The following is a 14,888-nucleotide window of genomic DNA, read 5'->3' as shown; positions in this document are numbered from 1 at the left end:
GTGCTTGCCCGGCTCTAAAATGGTTCTAAATGCTGCTGTTTACTTTACAGGGTTGATTACATGTGTTTATGACTGTGATGTTGGGTTTTAATGCACATAAAATATTTTAGGACACTATTTGTTTCAGAATCTTTTTTTCTTCATTTCCCTTCTCTAAAAACTGGTGCGTCTTATGGTCCGAAAAATACGGTATAAGCCTATTGTAGAATGAATAGATGAATTTAGCAAGTCTGCTGGAAATGTATATATATGTGTGTATACACATAAATTTGTATATGTATATATATACACTTGTATATGTATACATATACATGCACAGAGAATTGTATTTTTATCTACCAGCCACAAATAAACAGAAATAAAATCTAAAAAAATACCATATTTAATAGCATCAAGTAGACCAAAAAAATAGATCAAAGTAATAAAACAGTGTCCAGATATAGATCTCCACATACATGTTTCTTTTTTATGACTAAGTAGTACACTTCACTTTTCTGTAAACTGGGTAAATTGCACATACATAAGAAAATCAAATAAATCTTAAGTTCCACCTCACACACCACACACAAGAATCAGTGCTAGATGCAGAAATCAATGCAAAAGGTAAAACAATAAAGATTCAAGAAGAAAACAGACATGGATCAGTAGTTGAGTGTCAACCTATATAGACCAGGAGGTCACATTTTGTGGGTTCCTTCCCCAACGTGGAGTGTGCAGGAGGCAGCGATCAATGGCTCTCTATCATCATTGATGTTTCTATCTTTCCCCCCCTCTCTGAAATAATTTTTTTTTTAAAGAAGAAAATATAGGAGGATATCTTCCTAGCACTGGAGTAAATGTTCTTAAATAAATCATAAATATAAGGTATAATACCCTCCCCACAAATGATCACTTTGAATATAGTATTAAAGTTTAGCCACTGTTTATCATAATATACCAATAAAAGTGAAAAGAGAAGTTAAAGAGTAGATATTTGCAATTCATATATCAGACAAAGGACTCATACCCAGAATATATAAAGAACTTCTATAAGTCAAAAGAAAAAGCAGACAATCCAATAACAAAAGACCACAGAGGATATCCAAATGCCAAATAAGCATATGAACATCAGGAAATGTAAATTAAAATGACAATGAGACATCACAATATATCTACTATGATGACAAAATAAAAAAGACCAAGACAATACTGAAAGTTGATAAAGATGTGGAATAAATGGAACTTTCATACACTGCTGGGAGAATAAATTTGTATATCCACTTGCAAAAACTATTTGGCAGAGTCTGCTGAAGCTGAATATACACATACACTATGACTTAGCAATTCAACTTCTGGTAGAAATTTTAGCAAAAATGTAGTGTACATGTTTACCAAGAGATATGTCCAAGAATTTTCAAAGCAGTATCTGTATATATCAATATAAAAGCCTAAGTGAACATTATGTCTGAATGACCAGAATGACCAGCTGACACACACTGACCACCAGGGGGCAGATGCTCAATACAGGAGATGTCCCCTGGTAGTCAGTGTGCTCCTAGAGTCAACCTCCCGCAGCCCCTCCCCCTGGTCAGCCAACCTCCTGCAGCCTCGTCCCCCCCCTCCCCCCAGCTCCGGCCAACCTCCATGGCCCCGACCCACTCTCCCCCAACCCCCGCTAGCCAGCCCCAATCAGAACCTCTTGAGGCCCCACCCCCATTCTTGGTGGCCAGCCCCAATCACCAGCCAGACTGAGGGACCCCACCCATGCACAAATTTGTACACCGGGCCTCTAAGTTAGCCTATATAATAAAAGCCTAATATGCTAAGTGTCCAGTTGGCTGGTTGGCCAGTCAACCAATCAAAGTGTAATATGCTAATGATATGCTAAGGCTGTTCAACCACTTTCTAGACATGCACTGACCACCAGGGAGAAGATGCTCTGACTGGTAGGTGAGCATGCAGCTAGGGTCTGGCTGATAAGGACTGAGTGAGAAGGGCCAGACATGCCCTCCCATGGTCCCTCATTGGCTGGCCAACTTCTGCATCCCTCCTCAGCCCTGATCATGCACCAGTGGGATCTCTCGACCTGACCCGTGTCCTCTCAAAATCTGGGACCCCATAGGCAATGTTGGAGAGCCGGTTTTGGCCCAAACCCACAGACCAGGCCGAGGGACCCCACTGGTGCACAGAACTGTGCATCCAGCCTCTAGTTTATAATAAGTCCCAAACTTTAGTTCATGTAAGTCCAGATGCAGGGTACTCTGAAAGAGCATGACCTTGGTTAGGCAACTCTCTGCCACTGTAGGTACAGATAGCTAAAGATTGTCTACTAACTATACTCTCTATAGCTGGGCAGAGGGTACTTGCTTATAAGGGAATCTGGACAGCTCACATGTTTCAACCAGTGATTAAAATTATGACTGTAGCTGCAGTGATAGAGAGGTAAGGTCAAGTGTACGCTGCAGTCGAGAAGTGATCACTCTTAAGATTTCAATGTGGAATATTGTTGTTCCTGTGACATGTTTAATACCCCAAACATGGTCAATGATAAAATTCTTCAGAAATTTGATGGCAGGAAATGAGGTTAACTGAAAGAGGCAAAGAAGATACTTTGATCAAGGTAGTACTATATGTCTAAGTTCATCATAGCAAATATTTCTGAGACATGTCCTGCTTTCTGCAAAGATATAAGTAGTGCATATATATCCCTCCTCCATGGAGAACACTCCCTTTCCTAGTAACAGAAGATTATTTGTATTCCCTTTTTGCCACTTTGTACAGTTTTGCAATCTCTTCTTGTTCTATTAATTTTCAGCTTCATCACTGCTCGCATTTCTACATCTGTATGTATGTGTGTGAGAGAGAAAGAGAAAAAGAGCTTGTCCATTAAATTAAATAACTTTTTCATGAGATTGAATTACTTTCTTAATGAAAAATGCCCATCAGGTTGTGAGATAATTACACATTGTGGCTTTCTGAATTTTTAAATGAGACATTATTCTTTCATTGCCAGAAGCTTAAATACTTCTGTGGCATACACTTGTGATGTGAAAGCATGATTTTTCTTTATAATGTTCAAAGAGCTAAACATAGGACTTAAGAAGAGTTGAGTGTGTTTGTGTGGTGTATGTTGTATGTGTGTATTGTTGTGGTGGGGGAGGGATAGGAATCATGATTGCTGCAAATACATGTTTCTTCAGGAAAGTTCCTGCTTTCCAGATATTCCTCTGGTTATAGAGGAAAATAAGACAGTGTGCACAGAGTTACAAGCAAAGGCTATCATAACAATCACTGGTATTCTCACACCTGCCTGTAATTGACCTGAAACTGGAGATCCATAATCTCTAAGTAAAGTACCCTGTTAGTTAAATGCATTTCTAATGTACCATCTGTTACTAAAGTATTTTCGTATGTAGACTCAGACTTTATTATTCTTGTTTATTCCATATACACACTTTTTATATGACCACAAATCTTCTGAGTGAGGCTTTCCAGACTTTAGGAGTCACATGCCCAGAGAAGAGATCTGGCAAGGCAGACAGGGAGTGAATGGGGCCTTCCTTCTGAGAATGCAGGCACAAGTCAGAAAGTAACTCTTTGACAGGATGGTGAGTAACCATGGCAGACAGTTGGAAGTGATAGTGGGGAAGGACAGGGCATGTAATGAGAATAAAGTCACAGTTGCCTAATAATTATTCACCTTACTAACTATAAATAATAAGTTTTCTTACAGACCTTTGGAAACAGTAATATGAAACAGAATGTAAAATGATAAGATGCCTTGATGCATACATTACGTAGAAAATAAATACATTTTGAGAATAGACCAAGGACAGGATATGTTTTGATTCAGTTTCTGTGCCAAGAACCTGACCCCTCTGGGAGATTTTGTTTTGTTTTGTTTTTACCCAAAATACTGGCCATTCTCCGATCCCAGGATTGGGCTCAGAAGTTTGTAACAACATAGATTAGCCACCTTGTTATCAGACTTTGAGCTCCTGAAGGCCAGACTGCAGACTCTACCCTCCCTTTCCATGTTACACTTGCAGTTTGCAGCTGCATGTCACTATCTTCTCCTTTGTATATAACCAGCCAACTGATAAGGGGGGCCAGAGCAGATTTTTGTGGATGACCTGCTGCTCTCCCATATTGCCAACTCATATATGATTCAATTCTCTCTGCTTAATTGGCTCAAGTAGTGACAGGCAGCCCGGACCCCTTAGTTGTCCAGTTACAGAAGGAACAACCTTGACAGTTCCTCTCAATTCCAAGAATCTACTAATCAAAACTTTGATTTCATACTGATACTCAACAAACAAAAGACTTAAAAATATAAACATTGTCTGCATATATGAAGAACCAAGAAATATAAGTTTTACCTTGGCATAAGTTAACAAATATAACGGGATAAAAACTACGGGAGCAAAATTTGTCCAAATATAGGGTGTCCAAATATATACGTATACACATACATTTTTGATAGCTCAGTTGGGTGTTTCTTTCTATTCAGATTTAACCCACTGGAATTCATAATTATTCAAAGTGTGTATAATTATTTTGGGACACCCTATAAGAAATTTGTAATAAAACACAGTGATAGTGAGAGCTATTCTAGTATCATTGATTAAGAAAATGAATCAAGCCAATTAAAAAGTACATTTTATAGGGTGGTCCAATGATAAATGGCTTCTGCTTCAATTCATATTTTATATTAAGTAATTTAAAGGAACATTACATTATATTTCACAATAATGATATATTTAGGCAATGTAGAAATTTTAATTATAATCAATATGTATTAATTCACTGCTCTTAATCACAAATGTCTATTTGAGGTATACCTCCTATGATGCATTAGTAACTCCCCTCTGCAGTATTTATGTAGCATGTAGTCTTTATTGGTTATTTTCTTAAAATCTGCTACCACTGATGTTCTTTCAGTTAGAGCTAATAGTAATCTCTGAAGCACAAACACTTGTTCTATTTCCATTGTGATAAATGAAACCTTTCCCTGATCCAGTTGCAACATTTATCACAAGAGGGTAAATAACAAGGAAGGCATCATCAACTATATACCTTTAAATTCAGAATATCCTGAATGTTCAACAAGACTTAAGGATGGCTGGGTTTTTCTGCATCCATTTTCAGTATTTTTATGTATATAATTTTAAGCACAGTATTTTCCCCTACAACTCTGATATTTGTCCTTGACCCACATGCTACAAAGGAAAGAGAAAAACAACAGCTGAACTTGTGAATACAACTTGAAATCAACAAAATGACACCATATTTTAAGAATCCAAAAATCCAAAACAGTATTTTGTTTAGTAGTCTCCTTTAAAGAAAGCTTGCTTGCATAAGTCCATCAGTGACTATTTCCCCTCATTCTCTGAGACGATGTAGGAGTTGAGTAATCATGCAGGCTGCTCTAAAAATGTATGTATGTCTAGTTAATTTAGGCAGTTTATTTTGATAGCATTCACCTCTTTTTGATCATAGCAGGTGTTTCAAGGATAAATTTGCTGAAAATTGTATTTTGTTTAAACAACAGCAGCAGGTACATTTATGGCCTTACTATATTAAAAAGCATTTATTTCCAGGCAGCAATAGATATAATTACAAACATTTATGACAGTAATTGGAGCTATTACTCTTGCATGGAGCCTCATGGAGACCAACGTATTACCACCTGTATTTACATTTGTTATTGGTAATTGTAAAAGCTGTTGTATTTTTTTTTAATGTGGTACCTTACTTTAAAAAGAATGTTATATTTTTCAATGAAAGGTCTATTAAGAAATCTGTAAGAATGACAAATATAGTTTCTTCATTATTCATATAACAGAATCTCATTGTAATCACACACACACACACACACACACACACACACACACACACACACATATATACATGTGTATATATATGAAATGTATTCCTGTATCCTAGCCCACACAATATATCTTTTGCTCATGGATACAAGAATCCTATCAATAGAGCCCACTCAAAAACCAGAGCATAAATCTTAAATACTCTTTATGCTCAAACTGTAACAATTTATAAATCATTTCAGGTCACAAATATTAAGAAAGCTGAATTTTATTATCACTCTTCTTACACTGCATCCAAACGCAGTGATGGGAGAAGGTCAAAGCAAGTTACTCTCTTCAGTGTTTTGGAATAAGAAAAATATCTTCTATTTCTTCCAGATACAGATTTGTCTACAATAGTAAAAAGAGAAAGCCTGCCATTGTACATTTCTGCAGGATTTGGCTTCTAATTTGAAGAGACTTAGATCTAATACAGCAATTCTGTGGTCCCTCCAGGTTCATTCAAATGGAATTCCATTTGCTGATTAAAGAAGGCCTTGCTCCTCCCTCCTAGGTTTTAGCTCTCAATGTGACTAGAGAGCCCAAAGGCTCAAGGCTATTGCAATGATTTTTTCTTTAGCACAATTACTCTTCCCAAAAGGTTTCTTGCTGTGAATCACCCTAGGCACTACCTGTACAGTTTATTTATGTTAAAACAAAATCCAATTGCTTAGAGTTGAAATTTAAAGTTTAAGGTTCTTTTTACAACTGCACCCTGAAAAAGTCAAACACTGAAGAACAGGTAAGAATGTAAAAAAAAAAAAAAAAAAAAAAAAAAAAAAAAAAAAGCTGTTTGGTGAATCAAAGGCTTGAAATAATTAGAAACACATGCTTTGGTCCTTCCAAAGCCTTAAAAAAAAATCTCGATTTAAATCCCCTGTAATATAGCTAAAGATTTACATAATGACTAGAGACTTTTTGGTGAAATGAAGGAGGTACCTAGCCAACTGCCTTTTAAAACAACAAAGCAGGAAACATTTGACTATAATTTGAAAAAAATCTAAGTCATTAATCAAAATTTTAATTACAATATCCATAGGGCATTAAAGCATGATAGAACATTTGTTCATTGCATTAAATACCTAATATTAAATCATTATACAATCTTTAAGACTAAATACTGTATAATTGAAGAAAGAAACCTATGTAAGGTTTAGTTGAAAATGATTTCACACTTTCTGCTTTTATTTCTGGGGAAGAGAAATATATTGTATATTAATGTTTACGTAGTTTGTATTATGGTAAAAATCCTGGACTTGAAAAAAATTCATTCTCCTGATAGAGACTAATAAGATTGATTATTTTAAGCAGTCACTTTCCCTTGGTTCAATGCATGAAGTTGAGACTGAATATATAATCTTGATGTGCTTAATGCCAGAGACACATTCTGAGAAATGTGTTGTTAGGAGATTTCATCATTGTATGAACATCACAGAGTACACTTACACAAGTCTAGATGGTATAGCCTACTACAAGCCTAGGCTATCCAGTAGAGTCCTATTGCTCCTACGCTGTAAGCCTACACAGCATATTACTACTGTACTGAATATTGTAGGCAATGTAACACAATGGTATTTATATATCTAAACATTGAAAAGGTACAGTAAAAAATTTTAAAAATTATGTATCTCTTCAGGGCATTTTATAAATGGAGTTTGCAAGACTGGAGTGAGTGGTGAGTGAGAAGGCCTAGGACAGTGGTCGACAAACTCATTAGTCAACAGAGCCAAATATCAACAGTACAACGATTGAAATTCCTTTTGAGAGCCAATTTTTTTAAACTTAAACTTCTTCTAACGCCACTTCTTCAAAATAGACTCGCCCAGGCCATGGTATTTTGTGGAAGAGCCACACCCAAGGGGAGAAAGAGAGCCACAATTTGCCGACCATTGGCCTAGGACATTACCATACAGGACTGTAGACTTTATGAATACTGTAAGCTTAGGTTACACTAAATTTACAAGACAACACAAGATTAAATCAAGAGCAAGACGTAAGAGGCTGCTGCTGATGTAGCATAATATACTGTTTAACAGCAAATTTTATAAATACTGTACAGTTAGGCTACACTACAGAAATAATGTGGTAAAGGCCTGGGAGGGGCAGGTGTGGGCTGGAGGGGGGCAATGGGAAAAAACACAAAGGAGACATCTGTAAAATTTTGAACAATAAAGATAAAAAACAATATTTTTTCTTTGTAATAAATTAACCTTAGTTTACTATAACTTTTTATTTTATAAACTTTTAAAATTTTTAACTTTCCAACTCTTGAAATAATACAGCTTAAAACAGAAACACACAGTATAGCTATACAAAATTTTTAAATAAAAATTCTTATTCTATAAATTTTTTCTTTTTTTTACTTTTTAAACTTTTTTGTTAAAAACTAAAACACAAGCACACACATTAGCCTAGGCCGCCACACAAGGTCAGGACCATCAGTATCAATGCCCCTCTCCCTTCCCATCTTATCCCACTGTAAGGTCTTCAGGGGCAGTAACACACATGGAGCTATCATCTCTTATAACAGTGCTTTTCTGGAAAACCTCCTGAAAGACATACCCGAGGCTCTTCTTTAAGGAGGTGTCACTCTTTTCAGAAATATGTCCATGGTGATTTGCTTTGTTATTTTCTTTTCATCATATATTTTTTTGTAAGCAAGTAATCCATCATGAACATTACTCTCTATTGATGTCAGCTACAAGGTCACCGGGCAATAGAAATTTTTTAGCTCCATTGTAATTTTATGGAATCACCATCTTATATGAAGTTCGTCATTTACTAAAACATCTTTATGATGCACATGACTGTATACAAATGGATAACACACAAAAGCCAGACCATTATTCAAAACAGAATTCTGCAGCAACTAATCCTGGAAGCCAAAGTCTATAGCAGTCAGTCCAAAATGGTCAAGACTTAATAGCTGCCAGCTTTCCCCTACCCCCACTTCCAGTGTAAAACCAATCAGACAAAGCCAAATACCCTCCCCTAACCAATCACATGGAAGGTCCTGTCTCTAGATAGCCTGCTTCCAAATTTCCAGCTTTCTGAACATATCTAAAGCTTCATCTTCCCTCCTCCCCACCCCCTCCCCTGCCCTCTAAGTTTTCTGCCTGCCTTTGAGTCTCTGTCTGCCTTTGAGTCTCTGCCAAATGCAAGTGAATGTGGCTGGCCCCCTTGCTATAGCAAGTTCTGAATAAACAGCTTTTGCTTGCTCTCATTTAGGTGGTCTCTGTTTATTTCCACAATCATATAAAGGCTTTTCTCATAGTAAAAAGAAAAATCAAGGAGATAGAATAATTTTCCTCAAGAAACAGCATTAAATACTTAGTTATTCAAAATTAATCAAACACAAAAAGTTATTTTATATATCTCCACATTTTCTATTGCCCCAGAAATAGAGGACATGTAGAATTCTTTGGCAGCTCAGTTTCAACTAGTATTATAATTCAACTTCGCAACTGTCAATGATTCATTTAAGAGTTAAAAATAATAATACTATTATAGAGTTAAGAATATTTCAATCATGTAGGAAAATATTACCCTTCAATAACTGTCATAAAATACCCTGGAGAAGAGTATTTCACATGGTTGAAAAGGTAACAGCAGCTACAACCTACAGGCAGATCTGACTGTAAATTCTTGCAGCGATGAGTAGTAAAACATGAGATTTCTAAATCTAATTTTATTTTAATTTTCATTTCTGCTTCCTGCTCTCATGTTTTGCTTTTCAAATGGACTTCTACCTTCAACAACCACTTGTTTCTCTAAAAACACATTGGTAGATTCCATTTCTTGCCTTTAGTATGTGTTCTCGATCTTATGGTCCTTATGCTTGCCCATAGTCTAACCATGACTCTACCCTGTCATTCCCGTTCCCAGACCCTGGACTTCCTGTTCTGATGCCAACCTGCTGAGGTTGACCAACCCATTTCTGCCACCTGGTACTCAGCTGGAAATTAATAGTAACCTTTCAGCACTACAGACAGCATTTAAAACTATGGTTTTTAATTTTTAAGGATGTGTAGAAATGCCAATGATGTTACATCATGTCACAAAAATGAGGTATAATTTCAACTATATAGATAAAAGCACACAGAAATAGTGGTTAAAATATTTTTAAAGTCTTCTGGCATAATTCTAAGTCCTTTAGATATGTTAATTCCTTTCATCCTTTTAATAACTCTTTGAGGTAGGTTTTATAATGAACTCCACTTTATAGGTTAGGAAACTGAGGCACAGAGTAGTTGAGTCCAACAGTTAATAAGAATTAGAGTCAGAATTTGTACTCAAGCAAACTGAACTCAGAATTTGTGCTTTTAACCAGTATGCTATATTGTTACTAACCAAATAGGGAAGAGCCTGAGTTGTAGGTTCAAGTACCAAAAGCAAATTACTTCTCTGTGTTTCAGTTTATCTGCAGTAGAAGGTATCTGCATCTCAAAGGGCAGTGGAAAGGATCAAATGAATTAATGTATGTGAAGTGCTAAGAAAAGTACTTGGCATACAGTGACCACTCAGTAAATGTCAGTTATTACTATTATTATCCTCGCATTATATGTACCCTTAGTCCTAGAAATAACTAGGAAGATTGACCAAAGTGATATTAAAATGAATCTGATTATATCTACATGTAAGAATAAAGGCTGATATTTATAAATATTCCCTTAAGGGATGGAAGCAAAATTTCAGGAAGAAATTTTGTGAGTTCTTCCTGAATATACTGATATAGGCACTGAATATAAGAGGGCAATGACAGAAAGCAATATTATCGCAATAATATTGTAACATAAAAATAATTGACACTTATTAGGTAGTAACTATTTGTCAGACATTGCTATTGGTAATTCACAACAATTCTGTGAGGTAAGTAATATAATTTGTCCCATTTTATAGATGGGGAAAGGCGAACAGAGAGGTATCATATCTTGCCCTGGGTCACACAACTAGTAAGTGGTGTAAATATAAATGCTGGGTGCTAAGGGAAGGTGTGTGAGATACGCTACTTCGTTTCTGGGTCTTTATGGCTACCACATTTCCACTAAGTTTCTAAAACTTTGGCTGAATAAATTAGAAATAGTTGGATTAAATGTGTGATTGCTACCTTCTAATTCACAGCATACTAACTGGCCCCTCTTCCTTTGAAATAATGCTTTCATATCCTATACAATAAAAAGGTAATATGCAAATTGGCTGCCCCCTTGTGAACATAAGATGGCTACCTCAAGATGGCTGGCAGAGGAGGGCAATTGTTAGTGATCAGGCCAGCAGGGCAGGGCATTTGGGAGGGGGACAAGATGTGCAGGGGAGGGCAGTTGTGGGCAACCAGGCATGCAGGGAGGGAAGTTGGGAGAAACCAGGCCTGCAGGGGAGGATGGTTGGGGACGACAAGGCCGGCAGGGGAGAGCTGTTAGGGGCAATAGGGCTGGCAGGAGAACAGTTAGACATCAATCAGGCCAGCAGAGGAAAGCAGTTAGGGGTGACCAGGCTGGCAGGGGAGGGCAGTTGAGAGGGACAAAGCCTGCAGGGAAGGGCAGTTGGGGGGAGACCAGGCCTACAGGGGAGGGCAATTGGGAGGGACCAGGCCTGCAGGGGAGAGCAGTTGGGGGGCACCAGGCCTGCAGGGGAGGGCAGTTGGGGGGCAACAGGCCTGCAGGGGAGGGCAGTTGGGGGGCACCAGGCCTGCAGGAGAGGGTAGTTGGGGGTGACCAGGCTTGCAGGGGAGGGCTGTTCAGGGCAATCAGACTGGCAAGGGAGGGCAGTTAGACGGGACCAGGCCAGCAGAAGAGGGCAGTTGGGGACTATCGGGCAGGCAGGGGAGCAGTTCGTTGTCAATCAGGCTGGCAGGGGAGTGGTTAGGGAGTGATCTGGCTCACAGGCAGAAGCAGTTAGGGGCAATCAGGCAGGCAGGCAGGTGAGTGGTTGAGAGCCAGCAGTCCTGGATTGTAAGAGGGATGTCTTATTGCCGTTTAGGCTCAATCTCAGTGGGATCAGGCCTAAACATGCAGTCAGACATCCTGCGAGGGGGTCCCAGATTGGAGAGGGTGCAGGTTGGGCTGAGGGACACACACTCCCATGCACAAATTTCATGCAATAGGCCTCTAGTTATTTTTATAATTAAAACAAAAAGTATATTTTAAAATAATTTTAAGATGTTTTTATTGATTTCAGAAAGAGGAAAAGGGAAGGAGAGGCTAATAGTAATATCAATGATGAGATAGAATCATTGATTAGCTGCTTCCTGCATACCCCCTACTGGGAATTGAGTCTGTAACTCAGGCATGTGCCCTGACTAGGAACCTAACCATGATATCTGAGCACAAAAATGTATTTAAAAAGACTCAGAGATTAAAATAATTCTTGACTAGTTACAAATTTAAATCTGATAATAATCACAGATGTTTGCTCTTAGTTTCAAATTTCACCAGAATAGTTATGTAACACTTGTGACCACTATTTGGTTTAGGAAAGAACAATACAAAAGATGAAGAAAAAAAAAGTAAAAAAGGGTAAGAGAAATAAACAATTAAAAAATAAGGAAGGAAAGAACAAAAGTACATGATACAAGGTCACAGTATAGCAACAATTATTATAGATGATTTTTATTAGGTGGAACCAATATCTACTCTATTTGTCCTCGGACTGCCCTTCTGAGGCATTAATTCTGAGCCTTACTCACTTGGTGATAACTGAGGCACTAACTAGAGTGGAATGAGTACGTTTTGGCTAAATTTATTGACTCTCACGAAAACTTCTTACTGTAGCTTTAGCCACATTATTCCTATTTGGGGCAGATCTGAGTTGGTCCCTGAGTGTATAATTACTCTAGAAGTAATCACCAGGAGTATTCCCTATAAGCAACTCTAAAAAAGGAACTACTAATATAGTTCATTCAAGATAGCATATGACAAAAATCTTTTATCTCCATTTTGGAACATACTATTTGTATTTTTGGCAGGATATTTATTTTCCTAATTGCAATTTGTTTAAGCTAATATTAAAATTTGTTTATATTCTTTGAGAACTGAAAACAGTAACAAGTGGTGCCAGAAACAGGGACAATTTGACCCACCAATAAAAACCTTACTGCATCCTCATGGAGAATATACAAAATAAAATATTGGTATATCATAGGATCTCATCAAATCATATATAGTATAATATGCAACGCGCGCGAGCACACACACAAACACACACACACACACACACACCCCCCACAGAAAAGGATATTTGCTTTTCTGCAATTCTCTGCTAGGAAATATATAAAGAATAAACTGACTTGAGAGGGGAAAAAAGTAATTTTAGTGCCAAATAATTATGGGACTTATTTACTACTAACATGAGGTCATTTAAAAGAAATGTATAATAGATTTAAATAATAAAGGCCCTTTACTACTTATCTCTGACATACCTGTTACTTCAAAAATAGTATAACAGTGATTAATAAAACATATTGATCTGAAAATAATTTCTTTTTCCCCTCAAACACAAAATTGAAATTTCTGAATGTCCCATAACAACCTGTTTTGAGTGAAAAGTAGTGTTTTGGCCAATATAAAGGAGAGAGTTTGGTTTTGGTAGGGTGAAGAGTTGAGGAAGAATGGGATATACCACGATGCTGGGGTCAATCTCTGAAGAATGAGGGTAATGACTCTGTGAGAAACCTCATATGTAAACAGATTATTTTTATTTCTGAGACATAAAAAATATTTCTCTCTTCAGTAGTAACTTATTTTCTCAATTCAATGTGTAATTTTATTTTTCTTAAAGAAGCTGAATAAAGAATTGACCCTAAAACTGTATTTCCCATTTGCTACATCTGAAATAGTTATCAAAAATAAGTTTGTGAAATACTGGACACAAAGATCAAATGATCTAGAGAATTCTGAAAAAGCAATACTATATGACTTTAGATCATATGTTCTACTACAAAAATTAAAAGTGATATAAGATATTCTAAAAAATACTAAAAAATACTCAAAACTTTATCTGACATTTTGGAATGTTGCCTATAAACTCTGATTATATAATTAATTTGGCACCATATGTGCTCATAAGATTAAGGCTGATAACATGTGGCATAAGACTAAAAGTCCGACTTTCAACTGGTCAAGCAGAACATTGATTCTCTAATAATCCATGATTTTGATTACTATAGTATATATTGGTTTGTAACAGAATCTGATCTACACTTAGTTTTGTAAAAATGTGCACGCTGGCAATTACCCTTACACTCTTTCTTTATTCAGTTACTTCTATTATGTAGAAATCAATAAGTGTTTACTTAAAAAACCTATTAGGTTCTAAATGAGATGTTTGATTTTAAGAGTTTACTTTGCTTAAAAGTAAACAAATTAAACTTGTTCCTTGTGGGATTAAGGTGTACTTGAGAGTTCCCAAACACACAATTATTTTAACATGTCAATCTAACTAGATTCACAGTAACAGAAGTTTTAATTTTATGAAGAGACCTTTGTCCTGATAAAATGAGAGAATCAGAAATTGGATTTTTAGGGGAAAAATACATTTTTTTGCATATTATAACTTTCAGCAGAGATCTAATCAGTGAAGGAATTCTTATTAATGTGTATTTATAGGTAAGAGATAGTAAAAAAAATTAATTCACCCCCAATGCAGTTAAATAATAGCTGTCCTCCATAATGACTGAATAAATATATGTCAAACAGACTATAAGACTTGTCTACTTTTTTTAAAATAAAGTTTGTTCCACAGCTTTTCACAGTCTAGTTATACCTCTGCTATCCATCCTTATCCTATTCTAAGACTTCCCTATTAGTCCAGTCTACTTCTTACTTTCTCTAGGATATAGTTCTACAAGCCCAAACCCAGTCAGTCTAAGAATGAATTAGCTTCTAGGGCACCCTGCAAACTGCAATCTTTGTAGGTTTCTACTTTGGGGACAGACACAAAACCTCATTTTCAGAATGATACCCTTCCCTAGAGTCTTGCTGCATAATGCTAGGACTCATCTCCAGCCTCTAAGGATGAACATCCTTTCATTTCTTTACCTAGATATCT

The 14,888-nt window shown here is 36.7% G+C and overlaps 1 protein-coding gene across 2 annotated transcripts in view; it reads right to left on the bottom strand.

The window, feature by feature from the left end:
- Positions 1 to 14,888, bottom strand: part of IFT57 (intraflagellar transport 57) — a 73,104-nt gene that overhangs the window by 20,482 nt on the left and 37,734 nt on the right. The window lies entirely within an intron of this gene.

This window comes from Pipistrellus kuhlii, unplaced genomic scaffold, assembly GCF_014108245.1.
Source record: "Pipistrellus kuhlii isolate mPipKuh1 unplaced genomic scaffold, mPipKuh1.p scaffold_m20_p_2, whole genome shotgun sequence".
In the NCBI taxonomy this organism is placed as follows: Eukaryota; Metazoa; Chordata; class Mammalia; order Chiroptera; family Vespertilionidae; genus Pipistrellus; species Pipistrellus kuhlii.
The sequence above is the reverse complement of the archived record's forward strand: the minus strand, read 5'-3'. Positions and strand labels throughout refer to the sequence as shown.